This window comes from Hyperolius riggenbachi, chromosome 4, assembly GCF_040937935.1.
Source record: "Hyperolius riggenbachi isolate aHypRig1 chromosome 4, aHypRig1.pri, whole genome shotgun sequence".
Taxonomy (NCBI): Eukaryota; Metazoa; Chordata; class Amphibia; order Anura; family Hyperoliidae; genus Hyperolius; species Hyperolius riggenbachi.
Window position 1 is genome coordinate 461,391,699 of NC_090649.1, and position 12,819 is coordinate 461,404,517.

Genomic DNA, 12,819 nt, shown 5'->3' on the forward strand with positions numbered 1-12,819 from the left:
TACCTCCAGCAGCATCATTCTATAGGAAATGTGGCCGCACAGTCTCCTACTGCGCATGCGGGGCAGCGCAAATCCACAGGCAGCGTAATCAGGAAGTACCTACGTATGAGTGCACCATGTGTCAGCAAAAGTTCCCATGTGTTCAAGAGATGGCTTACCACGTCCTGAAGAAAATGGAGCATAGAAGTAACCTGTCCCGCTATAATCCCCTCAAGGTGAAGGAGTTGGCCAGGCTGCAGTACTTCCTGGACACCCACATGAAGGAGGAGCCAATCCTGGGCCTGGAGTATATAGTGGAGGAGCAGCTGGAGCCTGAAAACTACAGGTACACCTGCCAGCTCTGTCACCTGTGGGGCGACGCCTACACGGCCTTCATCCACATCATGTCTAAGGAGCACATGGAGCGCTACATAGAGAAGCATCACCCGCTCCTCCTTGTGAAAGAAGTCAACAGCAAAGCCTTTGTCCCAGGGTTGAGAGCCAGAGCTCTAGCCATCCAGAAGGATTTTTGTGCGCAAACAAATGAATGGAAATGGAGTGAAGATAATAGCCCAACCGAGCAGGCCTCACCACTGCCTGTCACCGAGCAGCTTCACCGTATCGGTCCTATCTGAAATGTGGTTTGTGATTCAGTTGAAATTATTTTCCAGCACGTCTTGGGAAAAACACACAGACAAATGCTGAAAGAGGTTGCACCTGAAAGCGAGAAAGAACTGGTCAGGATGCAGTACATCCTGGACAACTACGTAAAGGAGGATCCCGTCGTGGGCCTGGAGTACGTAGTGGAGAAGCCATCTTGCATGTACAAGTCTGAACCGTACATATACACTTGCACTCTGTGCAGTGTTAAGGCTGACCTGTATAAGTTACTCTGTCATGTCACTGGAGAGGACCACATGAAGTGCTTTATCAAAAAGAACTTCTGCTGGATGTGGCCAAAAGATGTACCACTTCAGATTAAAAAAGGACAAACCAGTGAGTTTAAAAAGATTGCCTTATCTATTGAAAGGAGATACGGCCGTGGACACATTCAGACCAAAGGTAGTTTTGTCAGTGGCTCATCCTTGACAGAGAAGGCTAGACCATCCCCCTCAAAGGCCAGACCATCCGCCACAAAGAAGGCCAGACCATCGTCCCCCGAGGATGTGAATGAAGAAACTGGGCCTTTCCTACACGATGGTGAAGGACTAGATAATTGCCGCCCATGCAGGCTTTGCAATGCGGGGTTTCCCTCACCAGTGGCTCTTTGGAACCATGTTGTGGGGAGTAAACACAAGGAGATACTGAGTAAAACTTCACCCAAAGACTTGAAGGAACTGGGCAGGCTGCAGTACTTCCTGAACAACCACATGAAGAAAGATCCTCTCCTGGGCCTGGAGTACATAGTGGAGGAGCAGTTGGACTCTACATCATACAAGTACACCTGCCAGTTGTGCAATGTGGAAGGGGACTTGCCCCTAATGATCACCCACATCAGCTGTGTAGACCACGTAGAGCGCTATATTGACAAGGATCACAGTGATCTCTCACTTAGAGTATATACTTACCCCGAAAGGGCTGACTACATCAATGCTCTTACAATAATAGCCTTTATAATCCTTAGCAAATGTGGCCGCCAAGATATTGGCCTCAATTCACTAAGCTTAACTCCTGTCTTTAATAACTCTTCTGAGCTGTTTTACAGTTATCACCATGGTGATATAATTGTGATAACTGTAAAACAGCCCAGAAGAGTTATTAAAGACAGAAGTTAAGCTTAGTGAATTGAGGCCATTGTATTGAAGTGTAACTGAAGGGGGGGGGGAAAGAAAAAGACACAAAATTGGGATACTTGTCTAGTAGTGGGAAACCTCTGAATAGTCCAGAGGCTTCCTGGAATCTCCTGTAGCCCACGCTTCCAGCAATGGTTCCCTCCTATTCAACTAGAGTTTGTCTAGTAGATTTCCTGTTGATGAGCACATCTGGACTGGGCGTGCGCGAGTAAGATCTGCACTTGCCCAGTTGAAGGAATTGCTTGTACACAGAGGAAGAAAGCTGTGCATAAATGACTGTTTGCAAATTTTTACCTGTACATCCCCAGCCCAGAAAGTCTCGTACATAGCCGGGAGCGTGACCCGGAGAGGATCCGGCGCTGAAACGGTATGTTCAAAGGGGATCTGAGGAACATCTGGACTATTTAGAGGCGCCTGCACTATCATGGGTTTGCTTTATAGGAGTCCTGAAGTCATAAAAAAAAGAAATGCACCTCATATCTCCATACACAGTACTGTTCTAAAGGTAGGTCCCTCGGCGGCTTCAGAATGTGAGACTGGCCTTGGTGCTGTACCAGTACAACAAAGCTGCATGTGCATGAAAGAACAAAGCCCTGGCAGGGATAACCGGGCCCGAACAGGGCGTAGATTACTATTATCAAGGTCCGGAAGTGGTTAACTAAAACATTTTGGACGTAGCTGCTACGTCCAAAATGCTTCCCCTGCTGCCGCTTGCCCCCTCGCGTGATCGCCCGTTAGCCCGGACATTAATAAATGGGAACACAGTTCCCATTCATTGAGCTAAGTCCCCGTATGAAAGACCGACGCCGTCTACAAGACGGCTCCATCTTTCACAAAGCCCATACTCTCACATCCGTGCATTGCTTTATTTTTGCGCAGTAATACTACACATATATACATGAGCTGCAAGGACATATTGTGCCCAAATAGTAAAATTTGCTCATAGAAATAAAAATGTCCATTAAATGACATTTGTTTACTTTTAAAATTGGCCCTTTACCACCCACACTCCCCAACAGATACACAAAAAATTTTTTTGTAAAAAAATAAAAATAAAATTATAGAATTAAAAAAAAAAAACATTCATAGTGACTGAACTTTTAATATGTATGTCAAAATGGTATATTACTGCTATTTTTTAAAGAGAACCCGAGGTGGGTTCTAAGAATGCTATCAGCACACAGAGGCTGGGTCTGCATATACTGCCCAGCCTCTGTTGCTATACCGCTCCCCCCCCCCATGCGTTCTGCTTGCCCCCCATAACCCACCTCGGGTTCTCTGTAACCTTCCTGGCGGTAAGCCCGGGCTGAGCTCGGGATATGCCGCACAGGAGGATTTCTCAGGCCCTGCTGGGCCGATTTGCATAATTTTTTTTTGGTACACGCAGCTAGCACTTTGCTAGCTGCGTGTACTGCCTGATCGGGGGAAGCCCTAATGGAAATCCCGTTCAGAACGGGATTTCCGGACGGGCTTGCTCGCCGGAGGCGATCGAAGAGGGTGGGGGGATGCCACTGCACAGCGGCTGTCATGTAGCTAGTTCTAGGCTAGCTACATGATTTAATTTTTTTTTAAAAAAAATAAATAGTGCTGCGCTGCCCCCTGGTGGTTTTAATTGTCCGCCAGGAGGGTTAAATTATGGGCTTGTAATAAGTGATGGACGCAAAACTGAAAAATGCACCTTTATTTCCAAATAAAATATCGGCGCCATACATTGTGATAGGGACATAATTTAAAAGGCGTAATAGCCGGGACAAAAGGGGCAAATAAAATACGTGGGTTTCAGCTATGGTAGCGTGTATTATTTTAAAACTATAATGGCTGAAAACTGAGAAATAATAATTTTTTTCTTAATATTCCTGTTAAAATGGATTTTTAATAAAATAATTCTTAGCAAAATGTACCACCCAAAGAAAGCCTAAATGGTGACGGGAAAAAACAGATATAAATCATTTCATTGTAATAAGCAGTGATAGTTATTGGCCAATGAATTGGGAGGTGAAAGTTGCTCGGATGCATACGGTGAAACAACACTGAATGCTGAAGTGGTTAAGTATCACCAAGTTGTATGTTATTGCTAAAAGTCTATGAATGTGTTTTCCTTTAATTTGCTTATAGAGTTGTTTTTATTGTTCTATACAGACTTTCTGTTGCTGAAAACACTGTGGTTTGTGGAATGAGTTTAATTGCACTTACAGAAGCATTTTTTTCATGCCCCGTTGTGTTAATAAATTGTGATAAACAAAAACTCCTGTGGGCTTGTGTCAGCTTTAGCGCACTGCACATTACACATACTCTGCAAGGAAATAGGAAATCGCATACTTTAGAATACATACCGTATTGCACAAGCCTTTTGGGTGCGTGTGATGGAATTAGAGGCATCATCCACTCTAGGGAACAAGGATATTATCCCAGTAAGGTTTTAGCAATGAGCTCCTGAGGTAATGGGGAGATTTGAGCTCTTCTAGTGGCTGGATAAGTGTAGTGGTTAAAGGATACCCGAAGTGACATGTGACATGATGAGATAGACATGTGTATCTACAGTGCCTAACACAAATAACTATGCTGTGTTCCTTTTTTTTTTCTTTCTCTGCCTGAAAGAGTTAAATATCAGGTATGTAAGTGGCTGACTCAGACAGGAAGTGACTACAGTGTGACCCTCACTGATAAGAAATTCCAACTATAAAACACTTTCCTAGCAGAAAATGGCTTCTGAGAGCAAGAAAAAGATAAAAAGGGGAATTTCTTATCATTGAGGGTCACACTGTAGTCACTTCCTGTCTGAGTCAGGACTGAGTCAGCCACTTACATACCTGATATTTAACTCTTTCAGGCAGAGAAAGAAAAAAAGGAACACAGCATTGTTATTTGTGTGCTAGGCACTATACATACCCATGTCTATCTCATCATGTCACTTCGGGTATCCTGTAAGGGCTTAGCCTCTGACACAGGAGATCTGGGTTCAAAGCCAGCACCTACTCAGTAAGGAGTCCTTGGGCTAGACTCCCTAAAGGTAGCCATACATCAGATGACTTGGCGGCTGATCGACCATTCGATTATTATAATCGAATCGCATGAAAATCAGTGCTGCCAAATGGATGACCGACAATGCAACCAATTTTGGTCCGGAAATTGGTCGCATTGTCGATCAGACATGCTGCAAGATGTTGGGCCTTCTTGTTCAATCGGGTGCGCGGAGTGCAATTCCAGGATGATCAACAACAGCGATGAAACCCCCGTAACTCTGTTTCCCCCAGTGCACGTTTTACATTACCTTTCTGTCGCCTTGTCCCTGCAGCCTTCGGGCGCATGCCACACTCCATACACATGCACCCCACGTGGTTGCCTAATAAGGGGCGCACGTACAATGCACGGCCATGTTACTAGACTACCATGTGGCGCGCGTGTACGCAAAACAATGCGCATGGAGCCTGCAGAGAAAAGCCGAGGTCGCGGACAGGTAATGTATAACATGCACCGGGACAGACACAACATTGGGGGAAAACAGTGAGGTATTTGGATATGGTGCCACATGGCCAATTCCAGATCGATTTCAGCATGAAAGTGATAGGGAATCAGCCTGTGGTGTATGGGCAGCTGACAGATCTCTCTCTTATCAGATTCGATTAGAGAGAGATTTGTCTCTTGGTTGAATCTGCCCATCATCGCTAGATGTATGGCCACCTTAACACTGCTACTGCTTACTGAGCGCGCCCTAGTGGTTGCAGCTCAAGAGCTTTGATGCCCCCAGAGAAGAGCACAATATAAATGTTATTTGTCTTATTATAATTGTACAGACCACATCATTTAAGGCGCATACACACGCCTGATTCATTTAAGCGACGGGTCGTCAGCATTCTGCCTGTTTTCCTGTGTGTATAGTCTGTCGGCAGGCTGATAAGGCTGGTTTTGACTGATCCGCTTGGCGGATTGGTCAAAACCATTCTTATCAGCCTGCCGATAGACTGTACACACGGGGAAACTGTCGGCAGAACGGCCGCTGTCTGACGACCCGTTGTTTGAATGAATCAGGCGTGTGTACGCACCTTTAAAGAATTGCAGCTAATTTTGTTGTGGTGGAGGCAGGGTTCACACATGAGGTAATCCATGCAGAATCGCACCAGTGTGAAAGCCCTTAAAGGGAACCTAAACTGAGAAGCATATGGATTTTTCTTTTTAAACTAATACCAGTTGCCTGACTCCCCTGCTGATCCCGTGTCTCTAATACATTTAGCCACAGCCCCTCAACAAGCATGCAGATCAGGTGCTCTGACTGAAGTCAGTCTGGATTAGCTGCATGCTTGTTTCAGGGTTGTGACTCGGAAACTACTGCAGCCAAATAGATCAGCAGGATGCCAGGCAACTGGTATTGTTTAAAAGGAAACAGCCGTATCCCTCTCAGTTAAGGTTCCCTTTAAGGTGGCCCTATGTCAGGCAATTTGGCTGGTTGACCATCCAATTCTTATTATAATTGGAAGCAGATGAAAAATCGGTGCCGCCAAGTGCATGTCTGAATGACAATGTGACCAATATCGATCCAAGATTGGTCGCATTAATCGGTCGGACATGCTGCAAGATGTAGCGCCGACTTGCTCAATTGGGTGTATGGCGGTAACGAGCAATATCGGTACGTGCGACTAAACCACTGACGCTGTCCCTCCTAATATTTAATGCCCCCCGATGCCCAGTGTACTCTATACATTACCTGTGCGCGGCAGCTGCTTGCTCCAGGCGCCCTTTGCTGCCTATGCACGCGCCCCATGTGGTTGCCTAGTGTGAGTGAGGTCACATGTGCCACGTTACTAGGCAACCACGTGGGGCGCATGTATGGACGGTGGAGGGAGCAAGCTGTGGCTGTGGACAGGTAATGTATAGAGTGCACTGGGCATCGGGGGCTCATTAAACATTAGGGGGACAGCAGCGAGGCGGCAACACAAGGCTGATTCCGGATCAAATTCAGCATTAAATTGATTGGGCATTGGCCTGTGGTGTATGGGCAGCTGACAGATCTTCCCTAAATCAGATTTTATTAGAGAGAGAGATTGGGTTCCTTTAGACTGCCGTTGAAGTCTTTATACATTTTGGAATTTTCGCCTCCGTATACTGCCAACGCCTAAAGACAGTTTTTGGCAAAACTTCATTTGCATGCCGCATCATTTTTAGGCATTCTTTTTTTTTGGGGGGGGGGGGGGGGGGGGGGGGTTCCTCGCAGAAAAAAGTATGATTCTTATTTTATTTTTGTTCTCAACCATACATCAGAGACATCTAGGACCATATATTTGTAGATATGCTTTAGACATCCGTGATGAAGGGAGGCAAACATTTGGAAATGCCGAAGGACCAGTATTGCAAAATAGCTAGCATGGGCACGTAGCTTATTTTACAAGTGAGCTCCAGTCTAATGCTGGGAATACACCATGAGTTTTTTTGGCAGATAGATGGCTCGGTAATTTCCGATAGGTTGGATCTGATTTTGATTGTTTTTCTGATCGATTTTCTCATAGAAGTGAGTGGAAATCGATAAAAAAAAAATCGGAAAATTGATCGGAAAACGATTGGAAAGTAAAACTACCAAAAAAACTCATTGTGTCAGTTAATTGTATTCCTAAAATGAGACACCGTTTATCATCAATACTTGTAATTGTATCTGCTACAAATATCGAAAATGTTAATGTATTGAACAAATGTTCAGTTTCAGTTATAATGTTTGTATTATTTCTTTCAAAATACCAATAAAAAGTATATATTGAAAAAATAAAATGCAACCTGCACTATTTTCAGACAACTTAAGAAAGGGAGACACCGAGAGCCCAATATAGTGTAGTATGTACTGGAACTTTTGAGTGTGAAAGTAGTAAGTATAGGGTTATACTCACAAATCTGGGTTACCGTCCAGGTAACCACTATATAGGAAGGTAGGGAGTATTAGACCTGTCCTCACTCAGGGTTAAGAAGTCTCTCTCTGTAGATCGGAAACAAGGGGGCCAAATCCCCTCCACCAGGGGTGGACTCAAGTATTGTACACAGGTACAGAGGCGCCAACAGTGTAAAATGCAGTAAAAGGTTTAAAAACGGGTTAGCAGTGGACTTACCTGTCTAATGCAGACACAAGATATTGTTATTTGTCAACAAAAATAATTTATTCACATACTCCAAAAAAGGGCAATGCGTTTCATGGGCAAAACCCACTTTATCAGGCTATAATGGGGAGTATAACAACTCGTGTCCTGGTGATCAGCTTAGTACCTCTGTAGGTGCTAAGCTGATCACCAGGACACATGAGTTGTTATACTCCTTGTTATAGCTTGATGAAGTGGGTTTTACCCATGAAACGCGTTGCACTTTTTTGGAGTATGTGAATACATTATTTTTGTTGACAAATGTCAACAATATCTTGTGTCTGCATTGGGGAGGTAAGGCCACCACTAACCTCCGTTTTTAAACTTTTTACTGCATTTTACATTGTTGGCGCCTCTGTACCTGTGTACAAAATATTTTCAGACAACGCATGGGATTCCTTATTGAAATTCACTGGCTACTGTAAAACATGTGCATATGTTCTTTCCCAAACAAATGCACATACCATGTGAAAAGAATTGTCTGCATTTCCCACAGACACAGTGTGATCCCTCCCTTAGCCTGGGTTCACACTAGAGTTAAACAGTCAGTTTCACAACATGGACCACAATGGGCATGTTTATTCATAAAAGTTGGGACCAGCACCATGCATATATTATGTATGAAAACAATGATACAAGAAATTAGAATGTGCTATAAGGGGGACAGTACATTTGCATGATAAACAAAAGAGAGAACAGGAAGTCCCCCCATATATAATCAGAACCAGACTAATAGTAAAGGGATAAATCTTTATTATTTTTCCAAAAAACATTCAAAAATTCATAAAAACATTTAAAAGAAACACCAGGGTCTCTCAACAAGAATATATTATAATATATATGTCAAAGTGTGTGAATAAAACACCCACTGGCTGCTGGAAAATATTATGGCTGTATGGATATCAAAAATTACAACAACAATCTAATGGAAAAAAGCTAGTGAACTGAGCACCCACGATCCAAAAAGTGTAAACACACTAAATTTGATAATGCATAAATATATTGAAAAGTGAATACCAAAAATTGCGAAATATAAATTGATAAAGGCTAATGACCTATGAGGAACGAGAAAGTGCTAAGTGCAGAGCAAATAGGAGAGGTCGAGATGGAGTGGGTAAAACTCACACAGTAGCAAAGAAATCTAAGGATCCAGACCGCTAGAAGGAGGGAGAGAGACGCCGGAGGAACAGCCTTAGTGCACCACGCGGGCACAACCCACTTCAGAGGAGGCTGAAGTAAAAAGGAATGAGCCACGCTAAATACCCGAAGACGCTGGAGAAGCCAGAAATGATGCACCGCAAGAGGCGGAAATGACGCGGCCGCGTCATCAGTCAAGCAAACGTCGGGTAACCATAGGAACCCGACGTTGTTGACAATCCGCAATACGAGGAGCCTGAATACAGAAAGGCTGCGGGCTACGGGGCGGGCAAAATTGAATGAAGATATGGAAAAATAGTTACTAATAAAAATAGAAACAGTAATAGATATACAGGATCTTCTCAAAAAATTAGCATATTGTTATAAAGTTCATTATTTTCTGTAATGTACTGATAAACTTTAGACTTTGATATATTTTAGATTCATTACACACAACTGAAGTAGTTCAAAGCCTTTTATTGGTTTAATATTGATGATTTTGGCATACAGCTCATGAAAACCCAAAATTCCTATCTCAAAAAATTAGCATATCACGAAAAGGTTCTCTAAACGAGCTATTAACCTAATCATCTGAATCAACTAATTAACTCTAAACACCTGCAAAAGATTCCTGAGGCTTTTAAAACTCCCAGCCTGGTTCATTACTCAAAACCGCAATCATGGGTAAGACTGCCGACCTGACTGCTGTCTAGAAGGCCATCATTGACACCCTCAAGCAAGAGGGTAAGACACAGAAAGAAATTTCTGAATGAATAGGCTGTTCCCAGAGCGCTGTATCAAGGCACCTCAGTGAGAAGTCTGTGGGAAGGAAAAAATGTGGCAGAAAACGCTGCACAACGAGAAGAGGTGACCGGACTCTGAGGAAGATTGCAGAGATGGACCGATTCCAGACCTTGGGGGACCTGTGGAAGCAGTGGACTGAGTCTGGAGTAGAAACATCCAGAGCCACCGTGTACAGGCATGTACAGGAAATGGGCTACAGGTGCCGCATTCCCCAGATAAAGCCACTTTTGAACGAGAAACAGCGGCAGAAGCGCCTGACCTGTATTTGACACTGGACTTCAGACATTTTGGCATTTCCCTCTCCCCAGTCTTCCTCCAGACTCTGGCACCTTGATTTCCGAATGACGTGCAAATGTTGCTTTCATCTGAAAAAGTACTTTGGACCACTGAGCAACAGTCCAGTGCTGCTTCTCTGTAGCCCAGGTCAGGCACTTCTGCCACTTGTCTGGTTCAAAAGTGGCTTGACCTGGGGAATGCGGCACCTGTAGCCCATTTCCTGCACACACTTGTACACGGGGGCTGAGGATGTTTCTACTCCAGACTCAGTCCACTGCTTCCGCAGGTCCCCCAAGGTCTGGAATCGGTCCTTCTCCACCATCTTCCTCAGGGTCCGGTCACCTCTTCTCGTTGTGCAGAGTTTTCTGCCACACTTTTTCCTTCCCACAGACTTCCCACTGAGGTGCCTTGATATAGCACTCTGGGAACAGCCTATTCGTTCAGAAATTTCTTTCTGTGTCTTACCCTCTTGCTTGAGGGTGTCAATGATGGCCTTCTGGACAGCAGTCAGGTCGCCAGTCTTACCCATGATTGCGGTTTTGAGCAATGAACCAGGCTGGGAGTTTTAAAAGCCTCCGGAATCTCTTGCAGGTGTTTAGAGTTAATTAGTTGATTCAGATGATTAGGTTAATAGCTCGTTTAGAGAACCTTTTCGTGATATGCTAATTTTTTGAGATAGGAATTTTGGGTTTTCATGAGCTGTATGCCAAAATCATCAATATTAAAACAATAAAAGGCTTTGAACTACTTCAGTTGTGTGTAATGAATCTAAAATATATCAAAGTCTAAAGTTTATCAGTACATTACAGAAAATAATGAACTTTATCACAATATGCAAATTTTTTGAGAAGATCCTGTATTAAGAAAAAAAGAGTAATAGAATTGGAGGTAATTAGCCATTATCAGATACAAATATATTAAATATATATATATATATATATATATATATATATATATACACACTAGTTTTCTTGGCTCCTAACACTGCTGCCATCTAGAGGCAAAGAAGGATATAACCACAATTCATAGACTATATAGACTGAACCAATAAAAATGGAATAACAGAGCATATGGTGACAATAAATAATATGTAATTCCCACAAGATACACAGGAGAAGAATATATGCATGTAGAGATACTACAAATTTTATAAAAATGGACATGAAGAGTCAGGAGCTATGTTCTCTCTTTACCCCCCCCCCCCCTCCCGAGTCCATGGTGGCCTAAAGGGGGACTAGTAATTAACGCCGCCAGGACTTTTGCTGGAGCAGGGTGAGCCGTTTTTCGTCTTTACCCTGCATCCAAATTTCCCTGTGCAGTTTTTGCATGTGTGCAGGGCCGGATTTCTGGCAAGGCCACATAGGCCATGGCCTAGGGCACCAGAAATTTAGGGGCGGCTCAGTGAGGGGCAGTAAAGCTGTTTTATGCAGCCATCTCTATCTACAAAGACAGCTTTATCCTTTGAACTCTCTGTCCTGTACTTGTGTCGTCCCTGCAAGACCTGTAAGCTCTATCCTGCAGGTACACATCAGTCTAACTCTCATGGTGACACAATGGGTCCATCATTAATGAGATGGAAAACATGACATAAAAGTTCTTAAGGAAAACATAACTAATAATCTATACACGTATTACTAAAATAGTTATTGTCTGTGACACCAATGATGGAAAGTAAGGAGAATTCTCATTGGGGCACACAAAGATAGCAACCATAAAGACGGTATAGTTGGCCTTGGGCGGTAAAAAGTACAAATCCGGCCCTGCATGTGTGTATTTGCTGGCAGTCTTAGGCAGTGTACAAGCAGACCCCGATGGAGTTGCCGTCCTCAGACGCATCAAGACTTCTTAACTGCCCGGTAATGCCACTGCGTGTCAAAGTGACATACATGGTGTTACCGAACGCTGCCATTCAGCTGCATTTAATTGCAGCTAAATGGCACTTCTGACCGGCAGCTAGGGAGGCTGAAATGCCCGTCAAACGAGCAGTTCAGTTGCCTGTGGCAAAGTGGCCTTAATCAGTCCTGAACATTGCTGGTCCTTTTACACTTACTGCTTCACAGTACGGACCCCCACTGCAGCTTGTCGCAGTGGCCATTTAACTCAACGAGATATGACACACTGCCTGCATTGCAACGCAATGTGACTGCTTTGAACAAGCACACAGTGTTGCTAAAGAAGCTATGATCTCATTGGAAGCCATGATCTTTCCCTTACTAGCACTTTGATTGGCTCAGCCAATACTTGTTCCCTTTCACCAATCATGGCTCTCTGAGTTCCGACAGGTACACACGGAGGGGGCCTGCGTACACAGCAGTGGACGGTTTAATACGTCTGTTGGTCCGTTAAGAGGGACCAACAGTACGTTTTTAAAAGCACACAAGGTCCAGTACTGGTTAAACTGAAAAAAAAAAAGTTACAATCATTGTTGATGGTAAACGTTAATGAAAAAAGGTTAATAGGGAAGGTAAATTAATAATTTTATTAAGTAGAGGGTGTGGTCTTAAAAGTCGTCAGTGTTGAAAAGGTCTATTTTACTTTGATAGTTTTCACTGCACCCCTGTTAATATGGTTTCCCTACTACATTTCTCAATAGGAAGCATGCTGGGTAAGTATGGTGGAGTGGTCTGGTGGTCCCCCATATGCAGAGCTGGTGGCAGGACGCATGCTCGGTAGGTGTGGTGGGGAGGTCTGCACAGTTGGCAGCAGGAAGCATG